Genomic DNA, 12,650 nt, shown 5'->3' on the forward strand with positions numbered 1-12,650 from the left:
AAAATAACTAACAATCGAATGCTGCAGTTCTTGCCAAAGACAAAGAAAACCTGTGGGAATAAAACAGTCATAAAGCCTCTAAAAGAGCTGCAAATTTGAGAGCTTGAAAAACTAAAATGCCAGCTTAACAATTATGAAATATATAACAATGCAGTTGTTGTTGCATCAAATGTAATGCCTAGTTTTAGTATGTGTTTTACACACAAAAACACACATGGTTATGTAAGTTTACATAATGAAGTTGGAGGGATGCTTGTAGTGTAAGTCCTTCCAGTCTGGGATCAGAATTACATAATTCAGGATACATGTTATCTTGAAGTTTCTCAGTATAAAAGTCCAATGTGTCCTTCTATATATCTCCTCACAAAGTGAAGTCCACAACATGATCTTTTCCTTATCCTGATTAAACTGTGTTAAAATAACCATCATAGTTACCTGAAAGTCTGTACACATACAGGAAAATAAACCAGAAGAAAGTGACAAAAGTAAATTTAATGCTACATTAATATAGCCCACCATAATTTCAATGTTTCAAATTTAAGCACTTAAAATTTATTTTCATGGAATATTGCTGCCAATGGTTACATTTTAAACTGTTGTGCTAAGACTGATTAACTTTACCACATCACAGTGTGACTGAATGTCAGTCTGTACACTGTCCAGTTTCTTTTTAATTATCTCTTTTCATCGTTTATATGAAGTATTTATCATATCATTTCAGGGCTTTTATCATACTCAATCTTATTTTGAATGAATGAATGAATGAATGAAGTTGGAGTCATAATGGTTAAAGGCTTTCTTTTCACAGAGCATGACAGTGTGTGTCTTTTCTTAATGTAGTAACACTTGAGAGTCCAAAGATTACAAGCATCTAGTTTCGACCTATAATGTTGTCCAATGCCCACAGAGATTCCTCCTTATTCTCAGAATCTTTAATGATATTACACACTGTAGATGATGGAATGATCTTCAAAGTCTTTGTGTTTTTATACTGAGGAATTTTTTTCTAAAATTTGTCAGGCTTTTCTTGCCTCTGTTCCAACTTTTGTTGGAGATGTGTTGCTGCAGCCATCAAATCCAAAATGGGGTCATGTTTTCTATGAATTGGTAAAATATCTGTTTCAATATCTGATATGTTGTTTATGGTCTATTATAAATAAAATATGGGCCTATGGGATTTAAAATAATTGCAGATTGTTTTTTATTTACGTCTAAATTAAATTGCACATGTACTGATTTCACACATTTGTCACATTCAAATGTTTAAACAGAACAATAAAAAGCAAAAAGATAAAACATTTAAATTCTTTCATTTTCTTTTGTGTGTGTGTGTGTGTGTGTGTTTATTTCTTGAAGATATCAGATCATAGATGTGTAGATTTATCATTGTTAATTCTTGTAAGGTTGGTGTTCCAGTCCACAAGTGAAGTGATGCTAAAGAGCAAAAGAAAAAGGGGAAAAGCCAAATAATGTGGCTTTAATGGGCATTTTTACAGTCTAGTTTTGATCAGAATTATTTGTTTTATTTCTAGTGTCATGTAAATGTGTTGACTGAGCAGTTGTGTGCAACTGCCTAGCTTTGGAATAACAAAAATAAATAAAATGTAATGGTCTATATTAAAGCCATGGTTCAGCTCAGGTCTGGGCTATGTGGGTCACTTCAACAACTGACCGGCATTAAGTCAATCAAATGGCTGTGGATAAGACATCCAATCTTCACACACAGGTCTACTGACCCACACTGCCAGGGCCACTTACATAAACGCACTGTAACAAGCCTGTTGTATAAAACGCACACACATCCTACTGTATAACCTACATTTGTGTTACTGTGTGGATCTGAGCTTCCTCCTTTGTACCATATGACCCTGAATTTAAGTAGGATTTTGAGCTTGCTAAGGAGATGCATGTCTAACAGTTGCATTTAGCTTCTCTGGATACCATCCCTCTCCTGCTGGGACAGAGGTATCTTAATTCAAGATGTGGATCTCAGTTAGCAGGTGAATACTGGTATAATCAGCCAACCATATGTCCTCCAATCCCCTGGCTGATTAAGGTTTCCTCTCTCCCTTCACTGATTGCCGTATGGGTTGATAAATCATTTCCCTGTGAGAAATGCTAATCATATGGTAATATGGGTACAAACTGTCCAAGGCAATAAAGACTTATACTTCATCTGACCTCTGTGTCTGTTTCAGAAAAGAAAGCTGAGGTTACGTTTCACTCTGAGAAAACAGAATCTTTCTGTCTCTTTGGGTTTTTCAGAAATCTGTTGGCCTTTTCCTCCCACATGGCCCATCTGTGTCGCCGGGTTAGTCACAGGAATTGCTCCTGCAATCCCTCTCAATCTCTTTTTGGGTCACCGGAGTAACTCTAACTCCATGAGTTAAGAGCGAATTGTGAACCAGATCTCAGTCAAATCATGGACACATCACTCAGTCTAATACTAATACCCCTCCCACGCACACACACACACACACACACACACACATATTCTGTTTTAGAATTTGTTTGATATGTTACAAACATCTTTCCCCTGCTGTGGAATTGGGCAGTGAATTTAGGTCATGACCGTTTACCTTGATTTTGTACAGCAGCAAGCAAATAAAGTGCACTGATGCCCTAATGCAGCTAAAGCCCCAGTGAAACCAGTCACCATGCAGGAAGAGTTCATCCTATTTCACCAGCTGATAAACATCTGTTCAACATTAGCGGTTACAGCTTTGTGCTCTGGGGTCCTGTGGTTACAGTGCAGAGCTCAGCTGATAATGCTGAATCTTCAGGTGCAGCTAGCAACCGTTCAGTGGTAGAAACTAAGAAAAACAAGAGCACATTTCCTGTTAAAACCAATGAAAGAACATACAAATACTACTGAAATATTAAAAGTACCAGCTTATTTTTGGCTGAAAAAAAATTGCTGCTCCGCTATCTTCATGCAAACATTGTAATACAATGTAGGGAGAGAGAAGTATTTTATGTTACACTGTGACATTTAATTGATGGTTTCTATGTTAAACTTTAAAATGGATGAACATCCAGTTATATTCATATAAACAGCATTATCAGTTTCCACATTATTTACTATTCATCTGCTGGCATCTCCATTCACTTACCAAACTTCCTCTTTGTGTGCTAATCTTTTGGATTGTGGGAATGTACAATAGCTAAAAAGCAGCATGTTATAAATGCTTTCCTCTCCTTGGAAACAAGTTGAAGTCCTGACATTTGCTAGTTATATTTTTTGTATACTTTATTTAATTTATTTCTGTTGGACTGAAGCTATGTGAGTTATGCAATAGACCTGAGGTGCACTACAACACTTGACAAATAACCAGAAAAACATAAATAAGAAACAGAAAACTGCAATGCAAACATCCAATGTCATTAGTGGGGGAAAAAAAACAGTTATTCACATTTTTTTTTTACATATCCAATAACAGCTTGCTTGCTTATTCATTTATTTTTAATAAACTCAGAATTAAAAGGGGTCAAAATGTCTTCAGTGTGGACCAAAAACAAATATCATGGCTGAACCAAATGAAAAGCTACTTAGAACCAAAAGAGAGAAAATTTGTTTTGCCATCTAAAACAACTCAAACTTCATAAACTTTATGGTAGCTTAAGTGAGAGCTGTACAGTCACCTTTTCTGCATTCGACAGTTGTTTGAACATTGTCATCCCAAGAAAGTCCATCTTGCCTCGTGGTCAGCACTATGTTACAACTTAGCATGGACCCAGTCCTGAGTTGTTAAAATCCACAATATAATAATTGTTCTTGAGTTGTTGCAGATGGCAAAAAAAAATAAAATAATCTTTTATAGCCCTGTTTTAAGTAACTTTTAGTCGTAGCTCACCTGTCAGTAAACACTGATTCACCAAACTGAGAACTCGCCAAAGATTTGTTGATTCTTTGTTTTATTGACTTTATTGTTTAATTTGGGTTTTTTTTTGTTTGTTTTTTTTTTTGTTTTTTTTTATTTGTTGTTCTCTGACATTCCTTTGGATGTTCTGGATTGCTGTTTTCTAAAATGTTTTATTTATGATTTACCCTGTTATTTCCTGAGTGTTGTGGTCACCTCAGGTCTATGGTATCGCTCACATTGCTTTAGTAATAAATTAAATAAAGAGTAGAAACAATTCAACATAAAAAACTTTATTCTCAACAGAATTAGAGAAGTCAGGGCCGTCACCAAATTCCAACAATCAGTTTCTGCATTTATCATATTTGTTTTCTTTTTTTTCTCTCTCTCTCTCTTTTTTGAGAGCCATATATCGTTGCTGTCGGGCAAAAAATCCCTATCTCCAAAATTCGTGATTTTTTTTTTTCATAAATCAGTACTATTGTTCACCCTTAATGTCTGTCTGTAGTTATACAATAATTTAACCAAAGATATATGATGTAAAACACAATACCAAGTTTGATTACATTATGTCCAATTATACTAAAACCATACAGTTTTATTTATATTTTGAAAAATAACAGTTTTGGACATAGGAGGTTTGTGCCCGACAGCAGCAACATCCAACCTAAGCTGGTCATGACTTTCTGTTGTCTCCAATTAGCTTTTAAGAATTTGAAACTCATCATTTGCTTCAAAATGAGTAATAAGTTCATTATTATTTATCTATTTTCTTATTTTCACCACTTGTGCTTTTTTCTTTTGACTATGGCTAGTTGTTGAGAAGTGTAGGTGCACATTCCTGTGTGTGCATGTGATTCACACATTCCACAGGTTTTGGGAGAGGTCCCGATTAACAAATTCCTACAGTGGTGTGGTACAGTGGTGTGTTTACATGCCACACATGCTCCAGGGAGACAGAGCGACTGACACAATAGACCTGCCTGGGCTGTCTGTGCATCTCAGAAAGGTTTTCAGCATATCCTAATTTCTCAACAAGCTCCCAAATAAACAGAGGCTTGTGATCTGAACGTGGAATTCGTCAGACTGAAGCAGGATGACATGTGATGCACAGTAAAAGACTGTTTCTAGGATTCGGTACAAAACAAGTTGAGGATCCCAGCTGGGGCTCTGGCAAACTGGAATATAGGTTTAAACACCAGATGATTAACTCATTGACTGAAAAGTGACAATTTACAGAGTCATGAAATAAAAATGTACTTGCAGCTTTCGAGCTAATAAAGAACTTGGGTGGTGAAGCTGTAAGAAAAGATCTTCACATGTTCTAAAAGTTTAGCTTTTTACTTAAGGTTTGTGTGAAATCAAGCTGAGCCTGGCCCCTGAGTTGACTCTCTGTGATCAGCTAATTGGGAGATTCAGAGGAGGCTGAACTCTCTCATGGAGGAGCCCTGTGTCTGGGACTAGGATAGACCTGCTGGACAAAGAGCTGGTTGACTTCAGGACAGAAAGACCAAAGAATTCCTTCACGCAGTCTGAGCAGTGGCTACAGATGTAAGAAATCCCCAGCAGGTGTGGTGCCACAGGCTATGCACGATGACTCAATAAAACACACAGTTGATAGAGTTTTAAACAGGGCAGTCATCAGCATTCAAACAGTCTGTGCAGATTTATGATCCACAAGATTGGAATACCTTTCACAAGCAGTTATCTTATGAATAATACACGTAGGCCTCATTTGATGAGCCCATCTAGAGGCAACCATAAACTTATTTTATTTGCAATGCAGAGGTTGCTCCGTAGTGGCTCCTCTTCATAAAAATGGATCTTCTCTTCTGTGGCATCATTGAGGTAACAACACCATTTGGATAATGGCATAATTACTAATATTTTACATCAGCTCAGGGAGGTCTGATTTACTGCTGCAATGCTGGGAGAAATCTTATGCAATCAAACCATTGTTCCACCTCCCACTGTGTTACTTGAAAGATAGTTATGAATTCACAAGTCCAAACACCCTATACAGGTAAGTGAAAGAATTTTTAAGCTAGGCATAATTTCTGATGTGTATTTTATTTCTGAAAGTGACTATTTATTTTTGCATGTAGATGTGAAACAATTTCTTGTTTCCTAAACTTGTGTTGTGTGAAGAAATTTGATCAAAGATGGTAATCCTTTCATTTTTATCCTTTTTGTTTAAAAAAAGCAATAAGCTGAAAACAATTAAAAGCAAACGAAAGGGGTAATTGTGCACACAAGAAAAAAGAATAAAGAAATCTAGTTACAGTGGTATTTGAATGCCTTAGTTTGCAACAGAACACAATAAAACACAAATGTGTCCGTCTTTTCTGTTGCATGAAATTTAGCAACATGCAAAAGTGTCAGATCTGTAATTTTAGTTTTAATCAACAAATGCAACAGTACAAAACTACTAAGACTTTAACAACATGCATGGCACACACACAATTACACACAGATATGAAAAAGAAAAAATGTCCAAAAAACTCAGAATCACTCCAAAGTATAACAGCAAGCAGGCTGTTTCAAATCTGCTTTTGACATTCATTAACTACCTGACCCTGATTTGAGTGGACATAGTGTAACACAGTGTAGACGTGTGTAGGTGTGCATGCTGGCGCGAGTGACAGCGTGTGCACGTCACAACCAGCTGCTGCCTGATACCGCTGGCCTAAGACGTGACCTTTGTGCTCCAGCCTCGTAACAATCTGCCCCACCTGCCGCCTGCATGCAGCACCAGTCTGCCTCAGGGTTACACACACACACACACAGAACACTGGTCACTCACATTTTTGGTTACGCCTTCCTGCTCTGAATAGCCGTGACTACTTGTGTGTTTATTTAAACACAAAACAGAACATTTTCTGAGCTGTGTACAGAAGATAAGGTGCAGAGTTCTTCTTATAAAAGCAACTGTTTGAAGATCATCTTAGGAGCAAAATACTCAAACATGAGGCACCAATTTGAAAAAAGATTTCGGTTGAGTGTAAAGCATTATAAAAATGTCTTTCTATTCTTTTTGTTAAATATATTCCAAACAACATCACTGTTATGATATTCAACCAATGTGTTGCCTCTTGACAGAAGATTTTGTTACTGAATGTGTTACTTTTTACCTTCGCAGTTGAATATTTGTCCTTTTCCTACAAAACACTAGAATATGACACTCAGATTCTTCGATGTTGAGAAAAAATTTTTCTAAATCTAAAATAATGTCAAGACTCATGCTCTATCTTTCATCCTTGAAAAATCAAAAACATTTTTCAGAATTGACATTTTGGAGTGGATGGTGGATTATAAGATCTAACATGTATGATTTACCTGAATAGTTAACTATTTAACAATTAACTTGCTGTCATGCTCTTACCTTTAGTCTAATATTGACACAGATGTCTCACATTGAGTGTGTATGATCTGCAGCAAAATCTCAGTCAGCCAAGTCTGAACTGTAGCATTGAACTATTGACTAGCTAAAAAAATCAATTAAGGGATCACTAAGTTGATATTATCAACTAAAACATGCTAATTAAAACCCTTCCCAGTCTGTATAAATACAGATTATCACCAGTGCTCTGAAGGCTAAAAAGTGCCAGTTCAGGGTGCCTCTACCTCCTAGAGGATAGACATGTTACTACACAACATGAAGGGGTGACATAACAGGCTGCATTTCTAATAATCACAACAAGTTGCAATCGTCTTAATCCCAAACTGCATAAAACCGATTAACTAGATAAGTAGCCATAATGATGTGATACATACAGATCTTCAGTTGAGTCTGCAGTGCAATACATTCAAGCACAAGGAGCTGATGACAAAGCAAAGAGGTGGCCAGCACTTTCTGAGCCTACACTGCTACGGAGGAGGCATGCGCTGAGGCTGACTCATGGCATAGCCAGAAATCATCAAGTCATGAATCTGTCTCTGTTTGGGCGTACAGAGGCACACATGAGTCATGCCAGAAAGCAGGAGAGGAGGAAAGAGATGAAACGGAAGACAAGCAGCCCTGGGTCAGGCATACATTAGTTCTACAGAGTCATTCACAGTGACAGTCGGATTGTCAGTCGCTCTGAAGTTGCCCTGAACTTGATATAAACCCTGAGCTGAGCAGGAATAGAATGACACATTTTACTCTCTTTGCATTCTTTGTGCCTTCATATGCTTCTGCCCTCTCTTTCTAAAACATCTATTTTAAACATCTCCAAGATCCTGTGGATATTGTTGCACTAGGCAGAAACTGCAGAAATCAGCCTACTCTGTGGACTAGCTGATCTTTGTCCTACATTTGGCAAGACTCGGAGGCTCCCTGGTCGATCTGTGTCAAGGCTGTTCTCTTAACTAAGCCACTAGCAATGTGCAAAAAACTTGAGCAATTCCCCCAACAATATTTGTCAGTGCATATTCTGTCACCATGGTGACTGACACTCCAGCCAGGCGGTGTTGTGCAACTCTCACGCTGCTGGGGTGAAAGGGGGTGGGGTGGGGGCTACTGTAGGGGCTGCAACCATCAGCCAGAAGCAGAGGCTTTTGTGTGTTATTATAGGTTGAAGCCTTTCACCTTATGGTCCCACCTGGTGCCACTGAGACTTTAATTTCCCTCGTTTTCTCTAAGTAAACACTTTGTTTGGATTAAATACCTTACTCAGATTTTTCTTTCTTTCTTTCTTTATTTTTTATTTTATTTTATTTTGTCACAAATGTGATGAGCAATTGAGGAATTGTTTTTCTCTTCAAAGCAATGTTTTGCTTTGAGGAGTCTTCCCCATGCTGTCATAGTAACCAGAAGAAAGGGTAGTTGGCAGGATGGCAGTGAGGGCGACATGCTGTTTGTTCTGCAGATGCAGCCCTCTGTTCCCAAGAAGTCCCTGGGTGGTGAAGAGTGACTGGTATGTCCCAAGGGGCTATCACATTTCAGTGCGAAAACAAGCCAACTGGTCTCTTTAAAAAAGCCTCATTGCAAAACCTTTCATTCGCAAAGGCTCCTCTAGCTGGGGGCTTGTTTACTTTTTCTTTTCTTTTTTTTCTGAGAATGAATAGTTTAAGGAAATATGATTCTGGTAACTAGCTTCTGGTATGTTGGGGGGGGGGCAAAAAGGCTACCTGTTTCTGCATGCCACAAGCCATGGAAAAGTCAACCCGAACTGGAATAAAAGTGATATTTGAGGAGGCCCTGTAATCCTTACAGTAAATATCCAGTGGTTGAAAAGTGCCCCACTGGAAGTTTAACAGTCTTCAAATCTATTTGGGGGCCATGTTTTGTGGTCATGCATGTGAGTCATTGAGTTACAGCCACATCAACAAGCAGCAGCTAATGCTGCACTGTTCTGACTGTGAACGATAAAAGGCCACTGTTTGCTGGCATTGGTATAAAAGGCAACAGTTCCTATAAATAGTCTCACCCAAGGCCATAGAGATGACATAAGTACCTCAGTTTACCACAGTGGCGCAGTTTGTTTCCTCTTTTAACTTCTCTTTATTTACCCATGACCACATATGGGGAAAAGCACAGTTACTATTTTCCAATTAAATCCTAATAAAAATAGCCTGGGCCCTCATATCACATCCAAAGGTCAGGATGGTGGTGTCTCTATAGAGTGATGTAAGGGAATAAAGATAACAGCTCCTGATAAAACACCTGTTTGCATCACTTTTCACTTCAGTAATATGGGTATACGGGGTGTCTCTCGATTGCTATGACTAACACTTTCATCAGCACAGAAACACCACAGACTTTGTGAATGCTTGCACGATTCCCCTCTCTAATTAGGTCGATAATAGTGAGAGTTTTTGACAAGCCTCATTCATAAGGGCACAGATTTTCTGTAGAGCGTGACTCATGTGGTCTACCAGAGCAAGAGAGGGAGAGAGGAGCAACTCATCATCCATCTTCCATTGTGAAGTTGATTTAATCCTGAGTCACAGTATTAGTACCTTGATCATCCACAGGTTATAAATCCCACTCAGTCTGCCTCCTTGCTTGCCCAGTGTATTAACTTGAACTTGGACAGAAGGGGTTTTCACACCTTAATCAAGTAATTTATCTTCTTCTTTAAGTAAATTTAAAACAACATGCAGTATCTTGTTTGTTTGTTTGTTTGTTTGTTGGTGCATTTGCAGAACACAAGAAACAAATCAAATTTAAATATGGGCCATTTTTTTTTAGTCCCATTTCATTACCAGCCCTGCAGCTTTCACTACCGCTGGTTCATCTTCTTTCTGGACTTCTCCTGAAATAGCTAGCATGTGCATCATTGTGCAATGAGGACTCATTGGCAATATGTCAGTGATACTCACGGCTGAAATATTGGATGCCTTGGAAATAAAAGTCACAACCTGCAAGCATCTGTAAAAAATGTCATGAAGTAGTTAGAATTTGATGTTACACATCTTTGTGCAGAACCTTGCAAATTATATTTTAAATTGACCTTCCTTTGGAATTGAGATTCAGTTTGTAGAGCTTTGTTTTTTGTTGTTGTTTTTTGTTTTGTTTGTTTGTTTGTTTGTTTGTTTGTTTGTTTGTTTGTTTGTTTGTTTGTTTGTTTGTTTTTAGAACTTGGGCATTATCGCCACGTTTAGACCATTATTTCAATGGCAAACACAAAAAGTGTACTCTTCAAATTTCTGGAAACTTCAAAGAGTAAGATGCATCATGGCTGTGCTATATGTATGTGAATATATTTATTAACTAAACTATGAACTTAACTTAACATGGAATTTGTAGATTTTGCATTAGTAACTTCATGGATTCACAACATAACCTCATGTACACCAAAAGATGTGGGTCAGATGGGATGGCTAGGGTGCAAATATGGTTTGTAAACGGTAATCTTGTTGTGCTCCCACAGCCAACCTTACCTGAGAGGCGGAGTATCAGCCAGATAGCGATAGATGCCTCAGCTACGTAATAAACGCCCTCATAGTGCAACACCTTCCTTAAAGTATAGCATGCAAGTATAGCAGCAAGCTTAGCATGCTGACCAGAATAACATCGGACGTCCATATGTCTGTGGTAAAACTTGTATGTAGTCCGTTCTTGTTGATCAAGCCGTTGATGTGTGTGGCAACGATATCAATAAGGACAGGGAGGGACACATCCGAGAAAAAGCATCGGCTCAGAAGGGTGTAACGTGACTCCAAATGTGCTATTAACTTAGGAAAACCTGGGTTCTCGACAACAGAAAAAGGCTAGTGGACAAGCGCTATAAATTCCATCACTTTGTCATTAATGGATTTAGCCTTTTCACTGTCTCTGGAAAAGTTTTGACAGACCCTGTGTGGGGTTGTTGCTTTAGATTTAGCACTGCTAGCTGCTGCCGCGGCTGCTTCATTTTCTTTCCATACTGCTTCGCTGCAATGAGGATTTTTCAGGTGAGATATTAGATGTGTTGTGTTAAAACTTGAAGTCTTCTTTCCTCCTCTCAGAATTCTCGCTGAACAGATTTTTGCTAACAACAATTCTGTTGTCTGCGACCGAGAAATATGCCCATACTGGTAAAGACATGCTTGCATTATTAGTCAGGCAGTGACATGGCCAAGCCTAGGTCCTGTTTGTAAGGACCCAGATGAGGCCAAGATGGTGAAGACACGCATAACCTGCGCATCTTCACCATCATCGCCTACTTTAGGGCTACTCTGCCTAAATAAAATACCCCCAAACTTCATTAATTTATCGGGTTTTTTATTGGAAAAATGTACCTATCAGGCCGATAAAAAAAAAAAAAACATATCGGCCAATATTTTATTGGTTCGATTAATATTGTGCAAAAAAATTTCAACTTCTGGACGAAAACCTGTTGATGGACAACATGTTGTCCTCTTCTGCCTTTGCAGCTCAAGCTTATGCACTTTAATATCTGCAGAGTTTGAAAGTAAAAGATGAATAAGGTTTGGATCAAAAGGCAGCTTTAAATGCTTTCTGGATACATTTAATAACTGGAAATGACTAACAGTGAACTTACAGGTCAAAGGAAGCCTGTTTTTCAGCAGAAAATTGCATGAAATGCTTATGGTGCATATGGTGCATTAACAAAGATATTGTAAGCTTTATTTCTTAAGATCTGTGCATTACTCACATTAAAAGAACAAATATTATGACTGATATCACAAACAGTGCTGAAAGTGCAAGTTTCTTTCTTTTATTATGAGATGAGGTTTCATTCAGAAATTAAAACCAAAGTGCTGCACATTAGACTCAGAGGGGAAACTAATCCCACTGTTCCTCTGCTGAGCCGCCCCCCCGACCCTCACTTCACAAGACTTTGGCCGTCTGCCCCATGACTTCCCTGACTCCAGGTCGCCTAGCAACCAGCACCCTGCTATTAGAGTTTTCATGCATCACTATGTCTGTATTGATGTCATGGTTACCACGGCAACCATATGAAAGAGACACCATGGCTCTTTGCCACTGTTAACATCTATAAGCCCGTTTTCCCCCTCACATTTAGCAGGGGCAACAGTCTGCAAGATCACTTCGATGTCTCTCCATTCTAAAGAGCAACAGCAGCGTCATAAGGAATTTAGCTTCATAAAATAAATAAATAATAAGATATAGGTCAATAAGCAGACTGCAAGCATGCAAACAGAGCTTATTTCTGAACAGCCACAGCAGCTCTTTTAGTAAATTCTTTCTAAATGGCAACAATCCAAAGATAATCCACCTCTGAAAAACCAAAATGATTAATGCCCATGACATAAATCTACAGCAGATTGCAACTGCCAAAACCCAAGAAGTGTAGTAATCTCAGCCAGTCACTGCCTCTGGCGAGTTAGCCACAAAGC

The sequence above is a fragment of the Melanotaenia boesemani genome, chromosome 18 (assembly GCF_017639745.1).
Source record: "Melanotaenia boesemani isolate fMelBoe1 chromosome 18, fMelBoe1.pri, whole genome shotgun sequence".
Taxonomy (NCBI): Eukaryota; Metazoa; Chordata; class Actinopteri; order Atheriniformes; family Melanotaeniidae; genus Melanotaenia; species Melanotaenia boesemani.